Source organism: Salmo salar, chromosome ssa15 (genome assembly GCF_905237065.1).
Source record: "Salmo salar chromosome ssa15, Ssal_v3.1, whole genome shotgun sequence".
In the NCBI taxonomy this organism is placed as follows: Eukaryota; Metazoa; Chordata; class Actinopteri; order Salmoniformes; family Salmonidae; genus Salmo; species Salmo salar.
This window is the reverse complement of record NC_059456.1, coordinates 104,644,214-104,670,900: the sequence shown is the minus strand read 5'-3', so window position 1 is coordinate 104,670,900 and position 26,687 is coordinate 104,644,214. Positions and strand designations below refer to the sequence as shown.

General features: G+C 45.0%; 1 protein-coding gene across 1 annotated transcript in view; it reads left to right on the top strand.

The window, feature by feature from the left end:
• LOC106590852 (XK-related protein 7) overlaps window positions 1–26,687 on the top strand; it is a 133,758-nt gene that overhangs the window by 101,603 nt on the left and 5,468 nt on the right. The window lies entirely within an intron of this gene.

Genomic DNA, 26,687 nt, shown 5'->3' with positions numbered 1-26,687 from the left:
CTCTCATCTCTCTCTCCCTCTCTCTCGTCTCGCTCTCTCATCTCTCTCTCTCTCGTTCTCTTTCTCTTTCTCTCGTCTCTCTCTCTCGTCTCTCGCTCTCCCTCTCGCTCATCTCTCTTCTCTCTTTCTCTCACGTATCTCTCTCTCGTCTCTTGTCTCTCTCGCTCTCTTTCTCTCGTCTCTCTCTCGTCTCTCTCTCTCGTCTCTCCCTCTCCCTCTCTCTCGTCTCTCTCTCTCCCTCTCTCGTCTCTCTCTCTCCCTTGTCTCTCTCTCTCATTTTGCCCTCGTCTCGTCTCATCTCATCTCTCTCGCCTCTCAATTCAATTTAAGAGCTTTATTGGCATGGAAACATATTGTAACGGGTGTCATAAGGATTGGACCAAGGTGCAGCGGGAACGTGTATACTCATCTTCTTTATTTATTATAAAAGAAGGAAAAACGTATACAAAACAACCACGAACGCCACTAAACAGTCCTGTCATGTGCACAGACACAAAACAGGAGACAACTTCCCACAAATCCCATAGAAAAACACCCCTCTTAAATAAGACCTTCAATTAGAAGCAACGAGGAGCAGCTGCTTCCAATTGAAGGTCAACCCCATTAACTAACATAGACATAGAAAGACTAGAACTAACATAGAAATAAACTAACAAGATCATAGCCCAACAAACCCCGAACCACATAAAACAAACACCCCCTGCCACGCCCTCACCAAACTACAATAACAAATAACCCCTTTACTGGTCAGGACGTGACACATATGTTTATGTTGCCAAAGCAAGTGAAATATATAATGAACAAAAGTGAAATAAACAATTTAAAATTCACAGTAAATATTACACACACAAAAGGTACAAAATAATAGACATTTCAAATGTCATATTATGTATATATACAATGCTGTAACGATGTGCAAATAGTTAAAGTACAAAAGGGCAAATAAATAAACATAAATATGGGTTGCGTTTACAATGGTGTTTGTTCTTCACTGGTTGACCTTTTCTTGTGGCACAAATCCTGCTGCTGTGATGTCACACTGTGGTATTTCACCCAATAGATATGGAAGTTTATCAAAATTGGATTTGTTTTCAAATTCTTTGTGGATCTGTTTAATCTGAGGGAAATATGTGTCTCTAATATGGTCATATATTTGGCAGGAGGTTAGGAAGTGCAGCTCAGTTTCCACCTCATTTTGTGGGCAGTGTGCACAAAGCCTGTCTTCTCTTGAGAGCCAGGTCTGCCTACGGCGGCCTTTCTCAATACCAAGGCTATGCTCACTGAGTCTGTACATAGTCAAAAATGTCCTTAAATTTGGGTCAGTCACAGTGGTCAGGTATTCTGCCACTGTGTACTCTCTGTTTAGGGCCAAATAGCATTCTAGTTTGTTCAGTTTTTTGTAAATTCTTTCCAATGTGCCAAGTTATTATCTTTTTGTTTTCTCATGACTTGGTTGGGTCTAATTGTGTTAGTGTCCTGGGGCTCTGTGGTGTCTGTTTGTGTTTGTGAACAGAGCCCCAGGACCAGCTTGCTTAGGGGACTCTTCTCCAGGTTCATCTCTCTGTAGGTGATGGCTTTATTATGGAAGGTTTGGGAATCTCTTCCTTTTAGGTGGGTGTAGAATTGAACGGCTCTTTTCTGGATTATGATAATTAGTGGGTACGGCCTAATTCAGCTCTGCATGCATTATTTGGTGTTCTACGTTGTACACAGGATATTTTAGCAGAATTCTGTATGCAGAGTCTCAATTTGGTGTTTGTCCCATTTTGTGAATTCTTGGTTGGTGAGCGGAACCCAGACCTCACAACCATAAAGGGCAATGGGTCCTATAAAAGATTCAAGTATTTTTATCCAGATCCTAATTGGTATGTCAAATTTTATGTTCCTTTTGATGGCATAGAAGGCCCTTCTTGCCTCGTCTCTCAATTCGTTCACAGCTTTGTGGAAGTTACCTGTGGCACTGATGTTTAGGCTGTAGGACAGTGGTTCTCAACTGGGTTTGACCGGGGACCCAAATTTGACAATGACAATTGAGTCGCGACCCAACATTATGGACTGTTGACGATTACATATTAGAATGTTGTGTAGGCAGCTGCCTTCTTAGTGTAACAGTTTAGCTTCCGTCCCTACCTGGGCTCGAACCAGGGACCCTCTGCACACATCGACAACAGCCAACCTCGAAGCATCGTTACCCATCGCTCCACAAAAGCCGCGGCCCTTGCAGAGCAATGGGAACAACTACTTCAAGGTCTCAGAGAGAGTGACGTCACCGATTGAAACGCTATTAGCGCGCACCACCGCTAACTAGCTAGCCATTTCACATCGTTACATCTAGGTATGCTTCATCTGCGAAATAGACTCTATCTCAAGTATGGTATTAAAGAAAGACACAGCCATATTAACTGAGCAAACTTTTATTATTAATTCAAGAGAATAAACCGTTTTAATTAGGAGACCAGTTCAGCAGTGGGGTGTAATCCATGATCAGAACAAAACATCAAGACCAGTCCTATAATGTTAACAGGAACACACACCAGCCCTATAATGTTAATCCACACGAACACACACCAGTCCAATAATGTTAATCCACAGGAACACACACCAGTCCTATAATGTTAATCCACACGAACACACACCAGTCCAATAATGTTAACAGGAACACACACCAGTCCTATAATGTTAACAGGAACACAAACCAGTCCAATAATGTTAATCCACACGAACACACACCAGTCCTATAATGTTAACAGGAACACACACCAGTCCTATAATGTTAACAGGAACACACACCAGTCCTATAATGTTAACACGAACACACACCAGTCCTATAATGTTAATCCACACGAACACACACCAGTCCTATAATGTTAATCCACACGAACACACACCAGTCCTATAATGTTAATCCACATGAACACACACCAGTCCTATAATGTTAACAGGAACACATACCAGTCCTATAATGTTAACAGGAACACACACCAGTCCCATAATGTTAACAGGAACACACACCAGTCCATTAATGTTAATGAACAGGAACACACACCAGTCCTATAATGTTAACAGGAACACACACCAGTCCTATAATGTTAACAGGAACACACACCAGTCCCATAATGTTAACAGGAACACACACCAGTCCAATAATGTTAATGAACAGGAACACACACCAGTCCTATAATGTTAACAGGAACACACACCAGTCCTATAATGTTAATGAACAGGAACACACACCAGTCCTATAATGTTAACAGGAACACACACCAGTCCAATAATGTTAACAGGAACACACACCAGTCCAATAATGTTAACAGGAACACACACCAGTCCTATAATGTTAACAGGAACACAAACCAGTCCAATAATGTTAATCCACACGAACACACACCAGTCCTATAATGTTAACAGGAACACACACCAGTCCTATAATGTTAACAGGAACACACACCAGTCCTATAATGTTAACACGAACACACACCAGTCCTATAATGTTAATCCACACGAACACACACCAGTCCTATAATGTTAATCCACACGAACACACACCAGTCCTATAATGTTAATCCACATGAACACACACCAGTCCTATAATGTTAACAGGAACACATACCAGTCCTATAATGTTAACAGGAACACACACCAGTCCCATAATGTTAACAGGAACACACACCAGTCCATTAATGTTAATGAACAGGAACACACACCAGTCCTATAATGTTAACAGGAACACACACCAGTCCTATAATGTTAACAGGAACACACACCAGTCCAATAATGTTAACAGGAACACACACCAGTCCTATAATGTTAACAGGAACACACACCAGTCCTATAATGTTAACAGGAACACACACCAGTCCTATAATGTTAATCCACACGAACACACACCAGTCCTATAATGTTAATCCACACGAACACACACCAGTCCTATAATGTTAATCCACATGAACACACACCAGTCCTATAATGTTAACAGGAACACATACCAGTCCTATAATGTTAACAGGAACACACACCAGTCCAATAATGTTAACAGGAACACACACCAGTCCCATAATGTTAACAGGAACACACACCAGTCCTATAATGTTAATGAACAGGAACACACACCAGTCCCATAATGTTAACAGGAACACACACCAGTCCTATAATGTTAACAGGAACACACACCAGTCCTATAATGTTAACAGGAACACACACCAGTCCTATAATGTTAACAGGAACACACACCAGTCCTATAATGTTAATGAACAGGAACACACACCAGTCCAATAATGTTAACAGGAACACACACCAGTCCTATAATGTTAACAGGAACACACACCAGTCCAATAATGTTAACAGGAACACACACCAGTCCAATAATGTTAATGAACAGGAACACACACCAGTCCAATAATGTTAACAGGAACACACACCAGTCCTATAATGTTAACAGGAACACACACCAGTCCTATAATGTTAACAGGAACACACACCAGTCCCATAATGTTAATGAACAGGAACACACACCAGTCCTATAATGTTAATGAACAGGAACACACACCAGTCCAATAATGTTAATGAACAGGAACACACACCAGTCCTATAATGTTAATGAACAGGAACATACACCAGTCCTATAATGTTAACAGGAACACACACCAGTCCTATAATGTTAACAGGAACACACACCAGTCCAATAATGTTAACAGGAACACACACCAGTCCAATAATGTTAATGAACAGGAACACACACCAGTCCTATAATGTTAACAGGAACATACACCAGTCCTATAATGTTAACAGGAACACACACCAGTCCTATAATGTTAACAGGAACACACACCAGTCCAATAATGTTAACAGGAACACACACCAGTCCAATAATGTTAATGAACAGGAACACACACCAGTCCAATAATGTTAACAGGAACACACACCAGTCCTATAATGTTAACAGGAACACACACCAGTCCTATAATGTTAACAGGAACACACACCAGTCCCATAATGTTAACAGGAACACACACCAGTCCAATAATGTTAATGAACAGGAACATACACCAGTCCTATAATGTTAACAGGAACACACACCAGTCCAATAATGTTAACAGGAACACACACCAGTCCAATAATGTTAATGAACAGGAACACACACCAGTCCTATAATGTTAACAGGAACACACACCAGTCCTATAATGTTAACAGGAACACACACCAGTCCTATAATGTTAACAGGAACACACACCAGTCCTATAATGTTAACAGGAACACACACCAGTCCAATAATGTTAATGAACAGGAACACACACCAGTCCTATAATGTTAACAGGAACACACACCAGTCCAATAATGTTAACAGGAACACACACCAGTCCTATAATGTTAACAGGAACACACACCAGTCCCATAATGTTAATGAACAGGAACACACACCAGTCCTATAATGTTAACAGGAACACACACCAGTCCAATAATGTTAACAGGAACACACACCAGTCCAATAATGTTAACAGGAACACACACCAGTCCTATAATGTTAACAGGAACACACACCAGTCCTATAATGTTAACAGGAACACACACCAGTCCAATAATGTTAATGAACAGGAACACACACCAGTCCTATAATGTTAACAGGAACACACACCAGTCCTATAATGTTAACAGGAACACACACCAGTCCAATAATGTTAATGAACAGGAACACACACCAGTCCTATAATGTTAACAGGAACACACACCAGTCCTATAATGTTAATGAACAGGAACACACACCAGTCCTATAATGTTAATGAACAGGAACACACACCAGTCCTATAATGTTAACAGGAACACACACCAGTCCTATAATGTTAACAGGAACACACACCAGTCCTATAATGTTAACAGGAACACACACCAGTCCTATAATGTTAACAGGAACACACACCAGTCCTATAATGTTAACAGGAACACACACCAGTCCTATAATGTTAACAGGAACACACACCAGTCCTATAATGTTAACAGGAACACACACCAGTCCTATAATGTTAACAGGAACACACACCAGTCCTATAATGTTAACAGGAACACACACCAGTCCAATAATGTTAACAGGAACACACACCAGTCCAATAATGTTAATGAACAGGAACACACACCAGTCCTATAATGTTAACAGGAACACACACCAGTCCAATAATGTTAACAGGAACATACACCAGTCCTATATTAACAGGAACACACACCAGTCCTATAATGTTAATGAACAGGAACACACACCAGTCCTATAATGTTAACAGGAACACACACCAGTCCAATAATGTTAATGAACAGGAACACACACCAGTCCTATAATGTTAACAGGAACACACACCAGTCCTATAATGTTAACAGGAACACACACCAGTCCTATAATGTTAACAGGAACACACACCAGTCCTATAATGTTAACAGGAACACACACCAGTCCTATAATGTTAACAGGAACACACACCAGTCCTATAATGTTAACAGGAACACACACCAGTCCTATAATGTTAACAGGAACACACACCAGTCCTATAATGTTAACAGGAACACACACCAGTCCAATAATGTTAACAGGAACACACACCAGTCCAATAATGTTAACAGGAACACACACCAGTCCTATAATGTTAACAGGAACACACACCAGTCCTATAATGTTAACAGGAACACACACCAGTCCCATAATGTTAATGAACAGGAACACACACCAGTCCTATAATGTTAATGAACAGGAACACACACCAGTCCTATAATGTTAATGAACAGGAACACACACCAGTCCTATAATGTTAACAGGAACACACACCAGTCCAATAATGTTAACAGGAACACACACCAGTCCTATAATGTTAACAGGAACACACACCAGTCCTATAATGTTAACAGGAACACACACCAGTCCAATAATGTTAATGAACAGGAACACACACCAGTCCCATAATGTTAACAGGAACACACACCAGTGTTTGGAATTGAAAAAACAACAATCATCAATTATCATGTCAATAGTTTCACAACCTTGAAAAGTGTTTTTTAACCAGTTCAATAAAATGTAATATGAATGTCAGAATTAATGAATACTAATAATAATTAACACAGGGAACAATAACTCATTAACCTGTTTATTTATTGTGTGTGTGTGTGTGTGTGTGTGTGTGTGTGTGTGTGTGTGTGTGTGTGTGTGTGTGTGTGTGTGTGTGGTGTGTGTGTAGCCTATCAGTGGGAAAGCCTGTGGTTGTTTATTGAGTTTGATTCATTTATTGAAGTTTGGTTGACATGGCAACCCGAAAGTCATGCTGGCTATCCACTTTGTTTCTGCTTTTAGTTATAGCGGAGAAGCCACTTTCACACAGATAGGTAGTTCTGAACGGTAGCATGATTCTGACTGCATGACAGACGATAGCAGAATACTCTCCCATTACTCTGCACCAGAACGTTGGCAGTGTCAATTCCGGGAAGCGCATGCTCAGTCCCGTCAGGTTGGCAATTTGCGTGAACCAATCCTCACAATCGAAATGTTCGGGCAGAGTTGACTTGTTTTCCGAAAGAAACGCTGCTCATAAAAGTGACCCAACATTTTACACCTGGAAAGCCCGCGGACCTCTACATGATAAAGTACCTGCTGGTGCTTGTTCCCCATATCCCTACAGAAGGCCTGGAAACACCTGATTTTCGTGGAACTCTTTTTTGATACAGTTGACACAGTTGATCACATCCTTGAGAGTGGCGTGGAGCTCAAGCACCATGTCCTTCGCTGCCAATGCCTCCCTGTGTAGGAAGCAGTCGCACTCGGTGCTCTCTCCAGGATCCGCATCACTACCACGGAGTGCTTTCCCGTCGTGGCAGCTGCCCCATCAGCGGCCACACCGACGCACCCATCCCAGGCCAGTCCCACAGATCCCAGGTAGATATCCATTGTTTTAAAGACAGGCTCTGCAGAGTTGGTGTCTGACATAGACCATTTAGAATGGCAGTGTTTAGCCACATCTGTGGATTCATCAAGGTGCAGTGCGTAATGGCCATTTGCACTAATGCTCTCTGATGTCTACCGCATCATGTCCTCAGACACGTCCTGGATTCTCCTCCTCACGGTGTCATTGGATAGAGGGGTGGTTTTAAGTTTGTTGGCGGCTGACTCTCCCAAGATTTCAGTGTACATATCAATCGCAGCAGGAAGTATGAGATCCTCTGCGCCGGTGTGGGCTTTGCGCTGAGCCACAAGGTATGATGCGCAAAATGCCTTTTCATGTACCATGCGTACCTCGTTCAATTAATCTTGTGAGGCCTCCATATGTTGACTTTCCTTTTTTTTTAAGTCAGCTGTTTTATCTTTGTGGCTTGGATGCTTGGTGCCCAGATGACGTTTCATTTTGGAGGGGGTTTCACGCTCTCGTTAGCTAACCGCTCGTTGCATAGGACGCACTACGGTCTACTCACCGTGTCTGTCTTCTGTATGTGGGGTGCGTTCGTAAATTCATCAGTTATTCTGCGCTCTGGCACACGCTGACGAGAGTGCTCTGAAATCTGAGTAGATAGCCAGAGCGAATTTACGAACGCGCCCTACCCCGGGGTGGTATTTTATCTTCTTAACAGGGACAGGGTTGTCTGTCTTGTTGTTGACATTGGAAGCAGCAGTGGATAAAGAGGAGAGCTGCACGTTTTAAAAACTTGTCCATGATTTTACTCTGACAGCAAGCCTACATGAGTTAAATGACAGATAACTATCCACATGTGCAGTAACTGCAGAACAAATCTGCAAAGTTAGCTGTCAATCAAGCTAGCTGTCAGAAGGACATCTGTATTATCTGATTGGACGTGTCACATGTAAAACTAAACGGTGTTGCAGAATTACATTTTTATTGAATCAGTGTGTGTGTGTGTGTGTGTGTGTGTGTGTGTGTGTGTGTGTGTGTGTGTGTGTGTGTGTGTGTGTGTGTGTGTGTGTGTGTGTGTGTGTCGAGAAATCTGTCATTTCATTGGATCAGTGTGATTGTGGGGGGCGAGAACGTTATTGTCAATGAGTGAGAGCAGCACGAAAACCCTCGTAGTCCGAATTTAGCTAGACATTTCACAACTGCTTATGGACTGCACAACAACAATAAGAGATGCAGCTGTTACCTTTCAAAATAATGTATTTTTTGTATTTAATTTTTCCTCCCGCGACCCCCATGTGGGCCCTGACCCCCCAGTTGAGAATCACTGCTCTAGGGTAATGGTGTCTAGATGGAATTTGTATTTGTGGTCCTGGCAACTGGACCTTTTTTGGAACACCATTATTTTTGTCTTACTGAGATTTACTGTCAGGGTCCAGGTCTGACAGAATCTGTGCAGAAGATCTAGGTGCTGCTGTAGGACCTCCTTGGTTGGGGACAGAAGCACCAGATCATCAGCAAACAGTAGACATTTAACTTCAGATTCTAGTAGGGTGAGGCCGGGTGCTGCAGACTGGCCCTTGCCAATTCGTTGATATATATGTTGAAGAGGGTGGGGCTTAAGCTGCATCCCTGTCTCACCCCAAGGCCCTGTGGAAAGAAATGTTTGTGTTTTTTACTAATTTTAACAGCACACTTTTTGATTGTGTACATGGATTTCATAATGTCATATGTTTTTCCCCCAACACCACTTTCCATCAATTTGTATAGCAGATCCTCATGCCAAATTGAGTCGAAAGCTTTTTTTAAATCAACAAAGCGTGAGAAGACTTTGCCTTTGTTTTGGTTTGTTGGTTTGTCAATTAGGGTGTGCAGGGTGAATGTGTGGTCTGTCCTACGGTAATTTGGTAAAAAGCTAATTTGACATTTGCTCAGTACATTGTTTTTGCTGAGGAAATGTATGAGTCTGCTGTTAATGAAAATGCAGATGATTTTTCCAAGGTGCTGTTGACGCATATCCCACGGTAGTTATTGGGGTCAGATTTGTCTCCACTTTTGGATTGCGGTGATCAGTCCTTGGTTCCAAATATTGGGGAAAATGCCAGAGCTAAGGATGATGTTAAAGAGTTTAAATGTAGCCAATTGGAATTTGTGGTCTGTATATTTTATCATTTCATTGAGAATACCATCAACACCACAGGCGTTTATGGGTTGGAGGGATTATACACTGCTCAAAAAAATAAAGGGAACACTTAAAAAACACAATGTAACTCCAAGTCAATCACACTTCTGTGAAATCAAACTGTCCACTTAGGAAGCAACACTGATTGACAATACATTTCACATGCTGTTGTGCAAATGGAATAGACAACAGGTGGAAATTATAGGCAATTAGCAAGACACCCCCAATAAAGGAGTGGTTCTGCAGGTGGGGACCACAGACCACTTCTCAGTTCCTATGCTTCCTGGCTGATGTTTTGGTCACTTTTGAATGCTGGCGGTGCTTTCACTCTAGTGGTAGCATGAGACGGAGTCTACAACCCACACAAGTGGCTCAGGTAGTGCAGCTCATCTAGGATGGCACATCAATGCGAGCTGTGGCAAGAAGGTTTGCTGTGTCTGTCAGCGTAGTGTCCAGAGCATGGAGGCGCTACCAGGAGACAGGCCAGTACATCAGGAGAGGTGGAGGAGGCCGTAGGAGGGCAACAACCCAGCAGCAGGACCGCTACCTCCGCCTTTGTGCAAGGAGGAGCAGGAGAAGCACTGCCAGAGCCCTGCAAAATGACCTCCAGCAGGCCACAAATGTGCATGTGTCTGCTCAAACGGTCAGAAACAGACTCCATGAGGGTGGTATGAGGGCCCGACGTCCACAGGTGGGGGTTGTGCTTACAGCCCAACACCGTGCAGGACGTTTGGCATTTGTCAGAGAACACCAAGATTGGCAAATTCTCCACTGGCGCCCTGTGCTCTTCACAGATGAAAGCAGGTTCACACTGAGCACGTGACAGACGTGACAGAGTCTGGAGACGCCGTGGAGAACGTTCTGCTGCCTGCAACATCCTCCAGCATGACCGGTTTGGCGGTGGGTCAGTCATGGTGTGGGGTGGCATTTCTTTGGGGGGCCGCACAGCCCTCCATGTGCTCGCCAGAGGTAGCCTGACTGCCATTAGGTACCGAGATGAGATCCTCAGACCCCTTGTGAGACCATATGCTGGTGCGGTTGGCCCTGGGTTCCTCCTAATGCAAGACAATGCTAGACCTCATGTGGCTGGAGTGTGTCAGCAGTTCCTGCAAGAGGAAGGCATTGATGCTATGGACTGGCCCGCCCGTTCCCCAGACCTGAATCCAATTGAGCACATCTGGGACATCATGTCTCGCTCCATCCACCAACGCCACGTTGCACCACAGACTGTCCAGGAGTTGGCGGATGCTTTAGTCCAGGTCTGGGAGGAGATCCCTCAGGAGACCATCCGCCACCTCATCAGGAGCATGCCCAGGCGTTGTATGGAGGTCATACAGGCACGTGGAGGCCACACACACTACTGAGCCTCATTTTGACTTGTTTTAAGGACATTACATCAAAGTTGGATCAGCCTGTAGTGTGGTTTTCCACTTTAATTTTGAGTGTGACTCCAAATCCAGACCTCCATGGGTTGATAAATTGGATTTCCATTGATTATTTTTGTGTGATTTTGTTGTCAGCACATTCAACTATGTAAAGAAAAAAGTATTTAATAAGATTGTTTCTTTCATTCAGATCTAGGATGTGTTGTTTAAGTGTTCCCTTTATTTTTTTGAGCAGTATATTCTGTCCTGTAGTCCATTCAATGTAATTGGAGAATCCAGTGGGTTCTGGTCGTCTTTAATAGTTGATTCTAAGATTTGTATTTGATCATGTATATGTTTTTGCTGTTTGTTCTTTGTTATAAAGCCAAAAAGATTGGAGAAGTGGTTTATCCATACATCTCCATTTTGGATAGAGAACTCTTTGTGTTATTGTTTGTTTAGTGTTTTCTAATTTTCCCAGATTTTATAGATTCTTCAATTATATTGAGCTGATTTCTGACGTGCTGTTCCTTCTTTTTCCGTAGTGTAGTTCTGTATTGTTTTAGTGATTCACCATAGTGAAGCCGTAGACTCAGGTTTTCTATGTCTCTATGTTTTTGGTTGGACGGGTTTCTCAATTTCTTTCTTAGGTTTTTGCATTCTTCATCATTGTTGTTCATTTTCTTAGGTTGTCTGCTTGAAATGTTTAGATTTGATAGGGAAGCTGAGAGGTGAAATATACTGTTTAGGTTTTCTACTGCCACTATTACAGTGGAACGTTTTGTCCAGGAAATTGTCTAAAAGGGATTGAATTTGTTGTTGCCTAATTGTTTTTTTTGGTAGGTTTCCAAACTACATTCCTTCCATCTATAGCATTTCTTAATATTACTCAGTTCCTTTGGCTTTAATAATGCCTCATGATTGAGTATTGCTCTGTTCAAGTACAGTAGACTGTGATTTTGCTGTGATCTGATAGGGGTGTCAGTGGGCTGACTGTGAACGCTCTGAGAGACTCTGGGTTGAGGTCAGTGATAAAGTAGTCTACAGTACTACTGCCAAGAGATGAGCTATAGGTGTACCTACCATAGGATTCCCCTCGAAGCCTACCATTGAATATGTACACACCCAGCGTGCGACAGAGCTGCAGGAGTTGTGACCCGTTTATGTTGGTTATGTTGTTGTAGTAGTATCTAGGGGGGCATATGTGGGAGGGAATGCTGTCACCTCCAGGTAGGTGTTTGTCCCCCTGTGTGCTGAGGGTGTCAGGTTCTTGTCCAGTTCTGGCATTTAGGTCACCACAGACTAGTACATGTCCCTGGGCCTGGAAATTATTGATTTCCCCCTCCAGGATGGAGAAGCTGTCTTCATTCAAGTATGGGGATTCTAGTGGGGGGATATAGGTAGGATGGAGACGCTGTCTTCATTAAAGTATGGGGATTCTAGTGGGGGGATATAGGTAGGATGGAGAAGCTGTCTTCATTAAAGTATGGGGATTCTAGTGGGGGGATATAGGTAGGATGGAGAAGCTGTCTTCATTAAAGTATGGGGATTCTAGTGGGGGGATATAGGTAGGATGGAGAAGCTGTCTTCATTAAAGTATGGGGATTCTATTAGGGGGATATAGGTAGGATGGAGAAGCTGTCTTCATTAAAGTATGGGGATTCTATTAGGGGGATATAGGTAGGATGGAGAAGCTGTCTTCATAAAAGTATGGGGATTCTAGTGGGGGGATATAGGTAGGATGGAGAAGCTGTCTTCATTAAAGTATAGGGATTCTAGTGGGGGGATATAAGTAGGATGGAGAAGCTGTCTTCATTAAAGTATGGGGATTCTAGTGGGGGGATATAGGTAGGATGGAGAAGCTGTCTTCATTAAAGTATGGGGGTTCTAGTGGGGGGATATACGTAGGATGGAGAAGCTGTCTTCATTAAAGTATGGGGGTTCTATTAGGGGGATATAGGTAGGATGGAGAAGCTGTCATCGTTATAGTATGGGGTATTCTAGTGGAGGGATATAGGTAGCACACAGGAGGTCATTGTTTTCTGTTGAGATCCTTTCCTTTTACATTTCTAGCCAGATGTAAAATGTTCCTGTTTTGACTAATTTAATAGAGTGTATTAGGTCTGCTCTATACTAAATGAGCATACCCCCTGAGTCTCTTCCCTGTTTCACACCTGGTACTTTGGTGGATGGGACTACCAGCTCTCTGTAAGGAGGGATGGGCGTCTCACTGGTCTGGGAGGGAGGGCGTCTCGCTGGTCTGGGAGGGAGGGGTGTCTCGCTGGTCTGGGTGGGAGGGGTCTCTCGCTGGTCTGGGAGGGAGGGGGTGTCTCGCTGGTCTGGGTGGGAGGGCCTCTCGCTGGTCTGGGAGGGAGGGCGTCTCGCTGGTCTGGGGGAGGGTGTCTCGCTGGTCTGGGAGGGAGGGGCGTCTCGCTGGTCTGGGAGGGAGGGCGTCTCGCTGGTCTGGGAGGGGAGGGCGTCTCGCTGGTCTGGGAGGGAGGGCGTCTCGCTGGTCTGGGAGGGAGGGCGTCTCGCTTGTCTGGGAGGGAGGAGGGCGTCTCGCTGGTCTGGGAGGGAGGGAGGGCGTCTCGCTGGTCTGGGAGGGAGGGAGGGGTGTCTCGCTGGTCTGGGAGGGAGGGCGTCTCGCTGGTCTGGGAGGGAGGGAGGGCGTCTCGCTGGTCTGGGAGGGAGGCGAGGGAGGGCGTCTCGCTGGTCTGGGGAGGGCGTCTCGCTGGTCTAGGGAGGGAGGGCGTCTCGCTAGTCTGGGAGGGAGGGGGGCGTCTCGCTGGTCTGGGAGGGAGGGAGGGGCGTCTCGCTGGTCTGGGAGGGAGGGCGTCTCGCTGGTCTGGGAGGGAGGGCATCTCGCTGGTCTGGGAGGGAGGGGCGTCTCGCTGGTCTGGGAGGGAGGGGCGTCTCGCTGGTCTGGGAGGGAGGGGCGTCTCGCTGGTCTGGGAGGGAGGGGCGTCTCGCTTGTCTGGGAGGGAGGGCGTCTCGCTGGTCTGGGAGGGAGGGCGTCTCGCTGGTCTGGGAGGGAGGGCGTCTCGCTGGTCTGGGAGGGAGGGAGGGGTGTCTCGCTGGTCTGGGAGGGAGGGAGGGGCGTCTCGCTGGTCTGGGAGGGAGGGCGTCTCGCTGGTCTGGGAGGGAGGGCGTCTCGCTGGTCTGGGAGGGAGGGAGGGGTGTCTCGCTGGTCTGGGAGGGAGGGAGGGGCGTCTCGCTGGTCTGGGGAGGGTGTCTCGCTGGTCTGGGAGGGCGTCTCGCTGGTCTGGGAGGGAGGGTGTCTCGCTGGTCTGGGAGGGAGGGTGTCTCGCTGGTCTGGGAGGGAGGGAGGGGTGTCTCGCTGGTCTGGGAGGGTGTCTCGCTGGTCTGGGAGGGCGTCTCGCTTGTCTGGGAGGGAGGGCGTCTCGCTGGTCTGGGAGGGAGGGTGTCTCGCTGGTCTGGGAGGGCGTCTCGCTGGTCTGGTCTGGGAGGGATGGCGTCTCACTGGTCTGGTCTGGGAGGGAGGGCGTCTCGCTGGTGTGGGAGGGAGGGCGTTTCGCTGGTCTGGGAGGGAGGGCGTCTCGCTAGTCTGGGAGGGTGTCTCACTGGTCTGGGAGGGCGTCTCGCTGGTCTTGGAGGGTGTCTTGCTGGTCTGGGAGGGCGTCTCGCTGGTCTGGTCTGGGAGGGAGTCTCGCTGGTCTGGGCAAGTTGTCTGTTGCTCCTGTGTGAAGTGCTGGGGCTGCGGTTGAGGGTGACGTCCTTCAGGGTCCTGGCAAAAGTTGGGATTGCTGCCTTGTAGAGGTGGACCTGGTCGTAAACGCTGTTCAAGTCCAGGGTGGAGTGGTGGGCCAGATAAACATTAGGTTTTGGGGCACAGTCACGGGAAATGTTTGTATTCTCCTGCTGTGTGGTAGCAGGGTGAAAGTATTTTTGTGATAGCAGGGTGGAGATAACCACTTTGGGGACAGTAGAAGAAGCTCTTTCAATGACTCCCTTGAGTGCTGTGGCCACTCTTTCCTGCTGGGCCCTTAGGTCATTTGTACCTGTGTGAATTACGATGTGGCTGAGGGACCCTAGTCTGTCCCCTGATAACAGCTCTAGGGCATGCCTAGTGTTTGGGCTGATGGTGGTGGAGCAGTACAGTTGTGGTACCTGGGTGTGTTCAGTGCTGGGGGGCTGACTATCCTCGTCTGCAGGACAGTATGAAGAGGTGTGATCAGATTCACTCAGGATGGGGGGAGACGTCACAGAGAGAGAGTTTTTCCTGCTGTGCTCTCTCTCTCTCTTTGATCCTGTACAAGTCCTGCTGGAACTGCTTGATGATGCCCTGCAGCATTACTGTCCCAGACTAGAACATGTTGAAAGAGGTTGTTTCAATTTCCTCAATGTCTAGTATTCTGAGTTTCCACCCTGGGCCAATACCCTCTCTAATGACATAGAGGAAGTGTGCACTTATAGCACTGTGCCATGCCAGGGGATGGTCTGGTTAATATAGCACTGTGCCAGGGGATGGTCTGGTTAATATAGCACTGTGCCATGTCAGGGGATGGTCTGGTTAATATAGCACTGTGTCATGCCAGGGGATGCTCTGGTTAATATAGCACTGTGCCAGGGGATGGTCTGTGTTAATATAGCACTGTGTCATGCCAGGGGATGGTCTGGTTAATATAGCACTGTACCAGGAGATGGTCTGGTTAATATAGCACTGTATCATGTCAGGGGATGGTCTGGTTAATATAGCACTGTGCCAGGGGATGGTCTGGTTAATATAGCACTGTGCCAGGGGATGGTCTGGTTAATATAGCACTGTGCCAGGGGATGGTCTGGTTAATATAGCACTGTGCCAGGGGATGGTCTGGTTAATATAGCACTGTGCCAGGGGATGGTCTGGTTAATATAGCACTGTGCCATGCCAGGGGATGGTCTGTGTTAATATAGCACTGTGCATGCCAGGGGATGGTCTGTGTTAATATAGCACTGTGCCATGCCAGGGGATGGTCTGGTTAATATAGCACTGTGTCATGCCAGGGGATGGTCTGGTTAATATAGCACTGTGCCATGCCAGGGGATGGTCTGGTTAATATAGCACTGTGCCATGCCAGGGGATGGTCTGGTTAATATAGCACTGTGCCATGCCAGGGGATGGTCTGGTTAATATAGCACTGTGTCATGCCAGGGGATGGTCTGGTTAATATAGCACTGTGCCATGCCAGGGGATGGTCTGTGTTAATATAGCACTGTGTCATGCCAGGGGATGGTCTGGTTAATATAGCACTGTGCCAGGGGATGGTCTGGTTAATATAGCACTGTGTGCCAGGGGATGGTCTGGTTAATATAGCACTGTGCCATGCCAGGGGATGGTGTGTGTTAATATAGCACTGTGTCATGCCAGGGGATGGTCTGTGTTAATATAGCACTGTGTCATGCCAGGGGATGGTCTGGTTAATATAGCACTGTGCCAGGGGATGGTCTGGTTAATATAGCACTGTACCAGGATGATGGTCTGGTTAATATAGCACTGTGTCATGCCAGGGGATGGTCTGGTTAATATTGCACTGTGCCATGCCAGGGGATGGTCTGGTTAATATAGCACTGTGCCAGGGGATGGTCTGGTTAATATAGCACTGTGCCAGGGGATGGTCTGGTTAATATAGCACTGTGCCAGGGGATGGTCTGGTTAATATAGCACTGTGCCAGGGGATGGTCTGGTTAATATAGCACTGTGCCAGGGGATGGTCTGGTTAATATAGCACTGTGTCATGCCAGGGGATGGTCTGGTTAATATAGCACTGTGCCAGGGGATGGTCTGGTTAATATAGCACTGTGCCAGGGGATGGTCTGGTTAATATAGCACTGTGTCATGCCAGGGGATGGTCTGGTTAATATAGCACTGTGCCAGGGGATGGTCTGGTTAATATAGCACTGTGTCATGCCAGGGGATGGTCTGGTTAATATAGCACTGTGCCAGGGGATGTCTGGTTAATATAGCACTGTACCAGGAGATGGTCTGGTTAATATAGCACTGTGTCATGCCAGGGGATGGTCTGGTTAATATAGCACTGTGCCAGGGGATGTCTGGTTAATATAGCACTGTACCAGGATGATGGTCTGGTTAATATAGCACTGTGTCATGCCAGGGGATGGTCTGGTTAATATAGCACTGTGTCATGCCAGGGGATGGTCTGGTTAATATAGCACTGTGTCATGCCAGGGGATGGTCTGGTTAATATAGCACTGTGTCATGCCAGGGGATGGTCTGGTTAATATAGCACTGTGTCATGCCAGGGGATGGTCTGGTTAATATAGCACTGTGTCATGCCAGGGGATGGTCTGGTTAATATAGCACTGTGTCATGCCAGGGGATGGTCTGGTTAATATAGCACTGTGTCATGCCAGGGGATGGTCTGTGTTAATATAGCACTGTGTCATGCCAGGGGATGGTCTGGTTAATATAGCACTGTGTCATGCCAGGGGATGGTCTGTGTTAATATAGCACTGTGTCATGCCAGGGGATGGTCTGGTTAATATAGCACTGTGTCATGCCAGGGGATGGTCTGGTTAATATAGCACTGTGCCAGGGGATGGTCTGGTTAATATAGCACTGTGTCATGCCAGGGGATGGTCTGGTTAATATAGCACTGTGTCATGCCAGGGGATGGTCTGGTTAATATAGCACTGTGTCATGCCAGGGGATGGTCTGGTTAATATAGCACTGTGTCATGCCAGGGGATGGTCTGGTTAATATAGCACTGTGTCATGCCAGGGGATGGTCTGGTTAATATAGCACTGTGCCATGCCAGGTGATGGTCTGGTTAATATAGCACTGTGTCATGCCAGGGGATGGTCTGTGTTAATATAGCACTGTGTCATGCCAGGGGATGGTCTGGTTAATATAGCACTGTGTCATGCCAGGGGATGGTCTGTGTTAATATAGCACTGTGTCATGCCAGGGGATGGTCTGGTTAATATAGCACTGTGTCATGCCAGGGGATGGTCTGGTTAATATAGCACTGGATGCCAGGGGATGGTCTGGTTAATATAGCACTGTGTCATGCCAGGGGATGGTCTGGTTAATATAGCACTGTGCCAGGGGATATTCTGGTTAATATAGCACTGTGTCATGCCAGGGGATGGTCTGGTTAATATAGCACTGTGTCATGCCAGGTGATGGTCTGGTTAATATAGCACTGTGCCAGGGGATGGTCTGGTTAATATAGCACTGTGCCAGGGGATGGTCTGGTTAATATAGCACTGGATGCCAGGGGATGGTCTGGTTAATATAGCACTGTGTCATGCCAGGGGATGGTCTGTGTTAATATAGCACTGTGATGCCAGGGGATGGTCTGGTTAATATAGCACTGTGTCATGCCAGGGGATGGTCTGGTTAATATAGCACTGTGCCATGCCAGGGGATGGTCTGGTTAATATAGCACTGTGTCATGCCAGGGGATGGTCTGGTTAATATAGCACTGTGTCATGCCAGGGGATGGTCTGGTTAATATAGCACTGTGCCATGCCAGGGGATGGTCTGGTTAATATAGCACTGTGCCAGGGGATGGTCTGGTTAATATAGCACTGTGTCATGCCAGGGGATGGTCTGGTTAATATAGCACTGTGTCATGCCAGGGGATGGTCTGGTTAATATAGCACTGTGTCATGCCAGGGTATGGTCTGTGTTAATATAGCACTGTGCCAGGGGATGGTCTGGTTAATATAGCACTGTGCCAGGGGATGGTCTGGTTAATATAGCACTGTGCCAGGGGATGGTCTGGTTAATATAGCACTGTACCAGGGGATGGTCTGGTTAATATAGCACTGTGTCATGCCAGGGGATGGTCTGTGTTAATATAGCACTGTGCCAGGGGATGGTCTGGTTAATATAGCACTGTGTCATGCCAGGGGATGGTCTGGTTAATATAGCACTGTGTCATGCCAGGGGATGGTCTGTGTGGAAAATTAAGTTGCCTCTTTGTATCAGTCAGGAAATAGTGTCTCTTGAGGAGCTTTTTTTAAAAGTTGTACTTATTCCGTGCAGTGTTATTTTTAATATCCATGGGGTACTGTATTGTAATGACCTCTCTACAGGGATAAGCCAATGGGGGCTTCAAAGGCCTCTGCATTTGGGTGGAGGGGGTGGAGGGGGTGCTGTGAAACTCTCCTGCCATTGTTAGGCTCAAGAATTTTCACACCCATCACTTCACACTTCAGTGCTAATTGAAGTTGCAGCCAGGTCCGTTTTGTCCTAGCAGTTTGGCAGCTTAGTAGCCTTATTTATTAAGCTTCATATAATAAAATCACCTAGAGATTATTGTCTTTGAATTTTAGCCTTCAGAAGTAAGTTCAGACTGAATGTTACTCTCTCAGTGTTGTGTTGGATGGTATTTCCAGGTTCCACTGTGTTTCTTCTGCAGATTTTGGTTTGTTCTATGTTTTTTCTTGATAGTAATAGTCTAGTAAGGTAATTTTGGCCAAAGTAAAGGTTCTCTCCGTGTCTCTCGCTCTGTGTCTCTCCCTGTGTCTCTCTCTGTGTCTCTCTCTGTCTGTCTCTCTCTGTGTCTCTCTCTGTCTGTCTCTCTCTGTGTCTCTCTCTGTCTGTCTCTCTGTCTGTCTCTCTCTCTCTGTCTGTGTGTATGTCCGGAGTCTTGTTGAATATGTGAGTTGGTGATTCCATCGCTTTTTACTGAGTTTAGGAACCTTTCTTCCATTTGGATACACACAGTGCATTCGGAAAGTATTCAGACCCCTTGACATTTTCCACATTTTGTTGTTGCAGCCTTATTCTAAAATTGATTAAGTTGGGTTTTTTTCCCCCTCATCAATAGACACACACAATACCCCATGATGACAAAGCAAAAACAGTTTTTTTTGACATTTTTGCAAATTTACCAACAAAAAAAATAACTATATAATATTTACTTAAGTATTCAGACACTTTACTCAGTACTTTGTTGAAGCACCTTTGTCAGCGATTACAGCCTCGAGTCTTCTTGGGTATGATGCTACAAGCTTGGTACACCTGTATTTGGGAAGTTTCTCACATTCTTCTCTGCAGATCCTCTCAAGCTCTGTCAGGTTGGATGGGGAGCGTCGCTGCACAGCTATTTTCAGGTCTCTCCAGAGATTTTTGATTGGGTTCAATTCTGGGCTCTGGCTGGGCCACTCAAGGACATTCAGAGACTTGTCCCGAAGCCACCCCTGGGTTCTCTTGGCTGTGTGCTTAGGGTCGTTGTCCTGTTAGAAGTGAACCTTCGCCCCATTGAGCGGTCCTGAGTGCTCTGGAGCAGGTTTTCGATACGGATCTCTCTGCACTTTGCTCCGTTCATCTTTCCCTCGATCCTGACTAGTCTCCCAGTCCCTGCAGCTGAAAAACATTCCCACAGCATGATGCTGCCAACACCGTGCTTAACCCTAGGGATGGTGCCAGGTTTCCTCCAGACATGCCACTTGGCATTCAGGCAAAAGAGTTCAATCTTTGTTTCGTCAGACCAGAGAATCTTGTTTCTAATGTTCTGAGATTCCTTTAGGTGCCTTTTAGCTTTGTGGCTTTTACTGAGGAGTGGCTTCTGTCTGGCCACTCTACCATAAAGGCCTGATTGGTGGAGTGCTGCAGAGATTGTTGATCTTCTGGAAGATTCTCCCACTCTCCACAGAGGAACTCAGGAGTTCTGTCAGAGTGACCATCGGGTTCTTGGTCACCTCCCGGACCAAGGCCCTTCTTCCCCCCAATAGCTCAGTTTGGCCGGGTGGCCAGCTCTAGGAAGAGTTTTGGTGGTTCCAAACTTCTTCCATTTAAGAATGATGGCGGCAGAGTGGCGCAGCGGTCTCAGGCACTGCATCGCAGTGTTGTGGCATCACTACAGCCTGGAGTTCGATTCCTTCGACCTGATGTCTTGGTTTTTGCTCTGACATGCACTGTCAACTGTGGGACCTTATATAGACAGGTGTGTGCCTTTCCAAATCATGTCCAATCAATTGAATTTACCACAGGGGGATTACAATCAAGTTGTAGAAACATCTCAAGGATGATCAATGGAAACAGGATGCACCTAACCTCAATCTCGAGTCTCATAGCAAAGGGTCTGAATACTTATTTAAATAAGTTATTTCTGGTTTTAATTTTTTTGACCTGTTTCCACTTTGTCATTATGGGGTATTGTGTGTAGATTGAAGAGGGAAAAAAAGATTTCATACATTTTAGAATAAGGCTGTAACGTAACAAAATGTGGAAAAAGTCAAGGGGTCTGAATACTTTCCTAATGCACTGTACACGCGAAACACACACACACACACACACACACACACACACACACACACACACACACACACAGACTCACTCACTCCTTCGCCATTTGGACCCGATCCAGACAGATGCAGAGATCTCTTAATTAGCTATGGACGGGAAAGTGCTTCACACACACACACACACACACACACACACACAGACAACGCCATCCTTGCACTGAGCAAGCACGACGAGCAGAGCCAATCTTAATTGAATCAAACATCGCAGAGAGCATATCGCCACAAGACTGTCAGCATACAAAGGCAGAAGATTAGAGGGACAATTTGGAAGGAAAATACTGATGACACTGATGAAGATGTTAATATGGCAATGACAGACTGACATTGCCAAAACCCCCCCAAAAAAGCGGGATAATGCGGAATAAGTAAATAGCCATTGAATTGAATTTATTTTGACATATACAACAAAATGTACAATGTGGACCCAGAGGATATCACTTGAAAGTATTCATTTAAAACGCTTGTTTCCATAGTGGTCCTCGATGGTAAAAACAACGACACATATAATGATTAAAAGACAAGCGAAAATTACAAACAACCATAAATACATTCATTTATATTGACGTCCTAAAAAGTGACACTATTCACTGTACTTCTCCCTAACTTTAAAAAAAAAAATCAACCATATTCATTTCACATTAAAATAATCTATTCATTACACATCATACCGATCCTTCAGATCAATACACCTGACCAACAGTAGAGGGCAGTGGAGTGGTTTCTCTTACCTAGACAACCTTGTCCAAATGAAAACCTTTGCCTGTTTTTTAAAGCTATTTTTTTTTTTTTTTACTTTTTCTTTGCTTTATCTCCAAGGGAAGGCTATTCCATAGACAAATGCCTGTATGGAAAAACGTGCTCCTCGCTGTACTGTTTACACTTGGGATTTTACAAGACATAAACACTAGCTCTGGTATTATGACTGTGTTGGTTATAGACCATATCAATGTGGTTTTTCATGTAACCTGGGGCACGGTCATTTAAGATGTCAAACATATGATTAAGTTTAAGTTGGTCCACTCTGGACTCCAAAGGCAACAAGCCCACTTCCTGGAACTCCTGTACCCCTATGTGGGTCCTAAGGGGGACATTCAGCATATACCAGATAACGTTATGTGGGTCCTAGGGAGGACATTCAGCATATACCAGATAACATTATTTTGCATGACCTGCATTCTCTTTTTCAGCTTTTTTGATAGCCCACTATACCAAGCAGAGCAGGTATAATCAAAATGACAAGGTTGAGACAAGCAGTTTCTTAACTTTAATGTTAAAATATCTAGCGTTAACGATATAAACATTTACATTTGTTTGCCATTTTAGAAATAATTTTAGCAGCAATCAGGTCTCCAGAAAGGGATTGATCTAGGGACACACCAAGATTCACTTGTTTTCGATTCACTTGTTTTCGATTCACTTGTTTTCGATTCACTTGTTTTCGATTCAATCTCCTTGCCTGCACAGTTTGCCATTATCTCATCAGCCCTAAGCAATCTATGTTTTGTTCCAAACAAAACCGATTCAGTTTTTTCCCAAATGTAGTGACAATTTGTTGTCAGACAACCAATCTCTAACAAAATGCAATTTCTTACTCAGGGTCTCTTCTATGTAAACTGTATCCTTCCATGATACGAGTATGGCTGAATCATCAGCATAAAGCAGGAGTTTGCACTTTACTGTATCTGGCAAATCATTAACATATATAAGAAATAAGAGAGGCCCTAAAATGGATCCCTGTGGTACTCCACGGGATATTTCTTTGGCCTCTGACAGAACGTCATCAACATCATACTTGTTGTTCTGTTGGTCAGATGAGACCCAAACCAATTCACTGCTACATAATTTAGACCCATGAATTTCAGTTTCATCAGGAGAATATCATGATCCACAATGTCAAAAGCTTTCTGCAAGTCTAACATGATCATAATTGTATAGTTCCCCCTTCTCACGTTCCTGCTTATTGTGGTCATAAAGGTGGATAAGGAGGTATCAGTGGAATGAGCTGTTCTTTAGCCAGATTGAAGTACATAAAGAAGTTTGTGCTCAAGAAAGTATCCCTCGAGTTGATTAAAAACGAATCTCTCAACAACTTTGGATGAGGTGCTGAGGATTGACACAGGCCTGTAGTTTCCTACATTTGTTTTACTGCTCTTCTTGTGGAGTGGAACCACCCGGGCTGTTTTGAGATCCTTGGGAAATGTACCACTACTAATAGAAAAGTTTACAATATAAGTTATCATTTTAGCAGTGACACATGACCATAACTGAACAGCTATCTTGGTGGGTACAACAGTAATGCCATGTCTGAATGTCAAATGTTTCTGTATTACCATCAGTCCAGGCAAAAGTGAAGATTCACAATGTTTCATTGAAATGTACAGTTGTATATAGACCAAGTAGCTGAGGAAATCGACACTGTGGTCCCGAGCAACATCACTAAGAGGCCTACAGTACAAGCTGATAACAGAAGAGGTCTGAGAACAGAGCCTTGAGGAAGACCCAAACTTACCTTAGATTTGTCTAGCTTGTGAGTTGAAATGTTTCCTGGCTTTCTGTGTGAAAATGATTTTAGTTCTCTGTGACCTCTGTCAAAGTCGTGCCCTCTTGGTGTGTGTGGTCTGGAAATGTCTAATCTAGCAATTCTTCTATAATCTAAACCTCCTGGGACAGGAGCTGAACAAACATACACACAAAGACAACAGACTGACAGATATCTGAAGGTGCTACAGAGCTGATTCATCTGATATTGTCACACCCTGATCTGTTTCACCTGTCTTTGTGCTTGTCTCCACCCCCCCTCCATGTGCTGGCCATCTTCGTCATTATCCCCAGTGTATTTATACCTGTGTTCTCTGTTTGTCTGTTGCCAGTTTGTCTTGTCAGGTCTTACCAGCGTGTTTACCCGTATCCCTGCTTTCTCAAGTTCTGTTTCCTAGTTTCCCCCAGTTCAGACCATTCTGCCTGTCCTGACCCCGAGCCTGCCAGCCGTTCTGTACCTGCCTGACACTGACCCGTTTACGAACCTCTGCCTGTCCTGACCCCGAGCCTGCCTGCTGTTCTGTACCTTATTGACTCTGCCCTGGATTACAGACCTCTGCCTGCCTTTGACCTGTCTTTTGCCTGCCCCCTGTTTGGGTCAATAAACATCTGTGACTCTAGCTGACTGCATCTGGGTCTTATTCTGAGTTCTGATAGATACAAAAACAGACTTACCCAAGATGTTGCACAACAATTTAAGTCAATAAGTCATCATATTAGTCAAAGTACGATATATTTGGGCTTTAAGTGACAAATCCAAACTTCCCACTTCTTGCAAATCTGTGTGAATGTGGTATCTCTTCCTGTGATATGACATACAAATTATACAGATGTCTGAAGGAATTACAGAGCTGGTTCATATCCCTTATTGCTCTCTTCTGCTTCCAGTTTGAGTGGACAGCTGCAAGATCACAGACACACACACACACACTCACAAATGCAGTGATGGAAAAAGTACCCAATTTTCATACTTGAGTAAAAGTAAAGATACCTTAAAAGAAAATGACTCAAGTAAAAGTAAAATTCATCCATCTTCTCACTGTTGAAGGATTCCCATGTTATCTTCTCACTGTTGAAGGATTCCCATGTTATCTTCTCACTGTTGAAGGATTCCCATGTTATCTTCTCACTGTTGAAGGATTCCCATGTTATCTTCTCACTGTTGAAGGATTCCCATGTTATCTTCTTCTTTTCCTCACATAACTTTGAAAGAATTCACAAATGTAATAATTTAAAAGTTGTTTGTGTGCATCTGTCTCTGTTGAAGAGTCTGTTAGTTATGAGATCTATTATTCCTTCTGGAGAATTAATATTAATATGTTAGACGTGTTAATAAGATCATAGCAGGAGAGCCAAAAGCAGCGAGACGGGAGACCTCATTTAACTTAATTAAATATTCATTTTGCAAAATGTTAATAATTTAATCTCATGTCCAATTAGTAATGAATCCCATCTAAAGGCATGAAAAATGTAACAGCAAAACGCTAAAATTATAAAAGTGGTCTTTTAATGTAATTTTGGAGATGATGGAGATGAAGACAACAATCAGGCCTTTTAGGAAAATCCAAAGCAAACTCTTCTGATTCTGTCAGATCAAATGTGTGTGTGTGTGTGTGTGTGTGTGTGTGTGTGTGTGTGTGTGTGTGTGTGTGTGTGTGTGTGTGTGTGTGTGTGTGTGTGTGTGTGTGTGTGTGTGTGTATAACGATCATGATGCTGCATTACAGCTTTTCTCAAGCAGAGGGTAGTATAGACTGGGGCAGTATAGACTGGGGCAGTATAGACTGGGGCAGTATAGACTGGGGCAGTATAGACTGGGGTAGTATAGACTGGGGTAGTATAGACTGGGGCAGTATAGACTGAGTTAGTATAGACTGGGGTAGTATAGACTGGGGTAGTATAGACTGGGGTAGTATAGACTGGATAGTATAGACTGGGGCAGTATAGACTGGGGCAGTATAGACTGGGGTAGTATAGACTGGGGCAGTATAGACTGGGGCAGTATAGACTGGGGCAGTATAGACTGGGGCAGTATAGACTGAGTTAGTATAGACTGGGGTAGTATAGACTGGGGCAGTATAGACTGGGGCAGTATAGACTGGGGTACTATAGACTGGGGTACTATAGACTGGGGTAGTATAGACTGGGTTAGTCTAGACTGGGTTAGTCTAGGCTGGGTTAGTCTAGGCTGGGTTAGTCTAGACTGGGTTAGTCTAGACTGGGTTAGTCTAGACTGGGGTATCTAGACTGGGGTAGTCTACGTTATTTAGGCTGAGCATGAGGGCTCGCTGGTCTGGTCTACTTTGATGAGGTTATGTAATGTGTCTTCCTGAGGACAGAACTGAGGAACCATAGAACAGGCAGTTATATAAAACACAGGGAATCTCTGAACAGATCTCAATATCTGATCAGATCTCAATCTCTGATCAGATCTCAATCTCTGATCAGATCTCAAT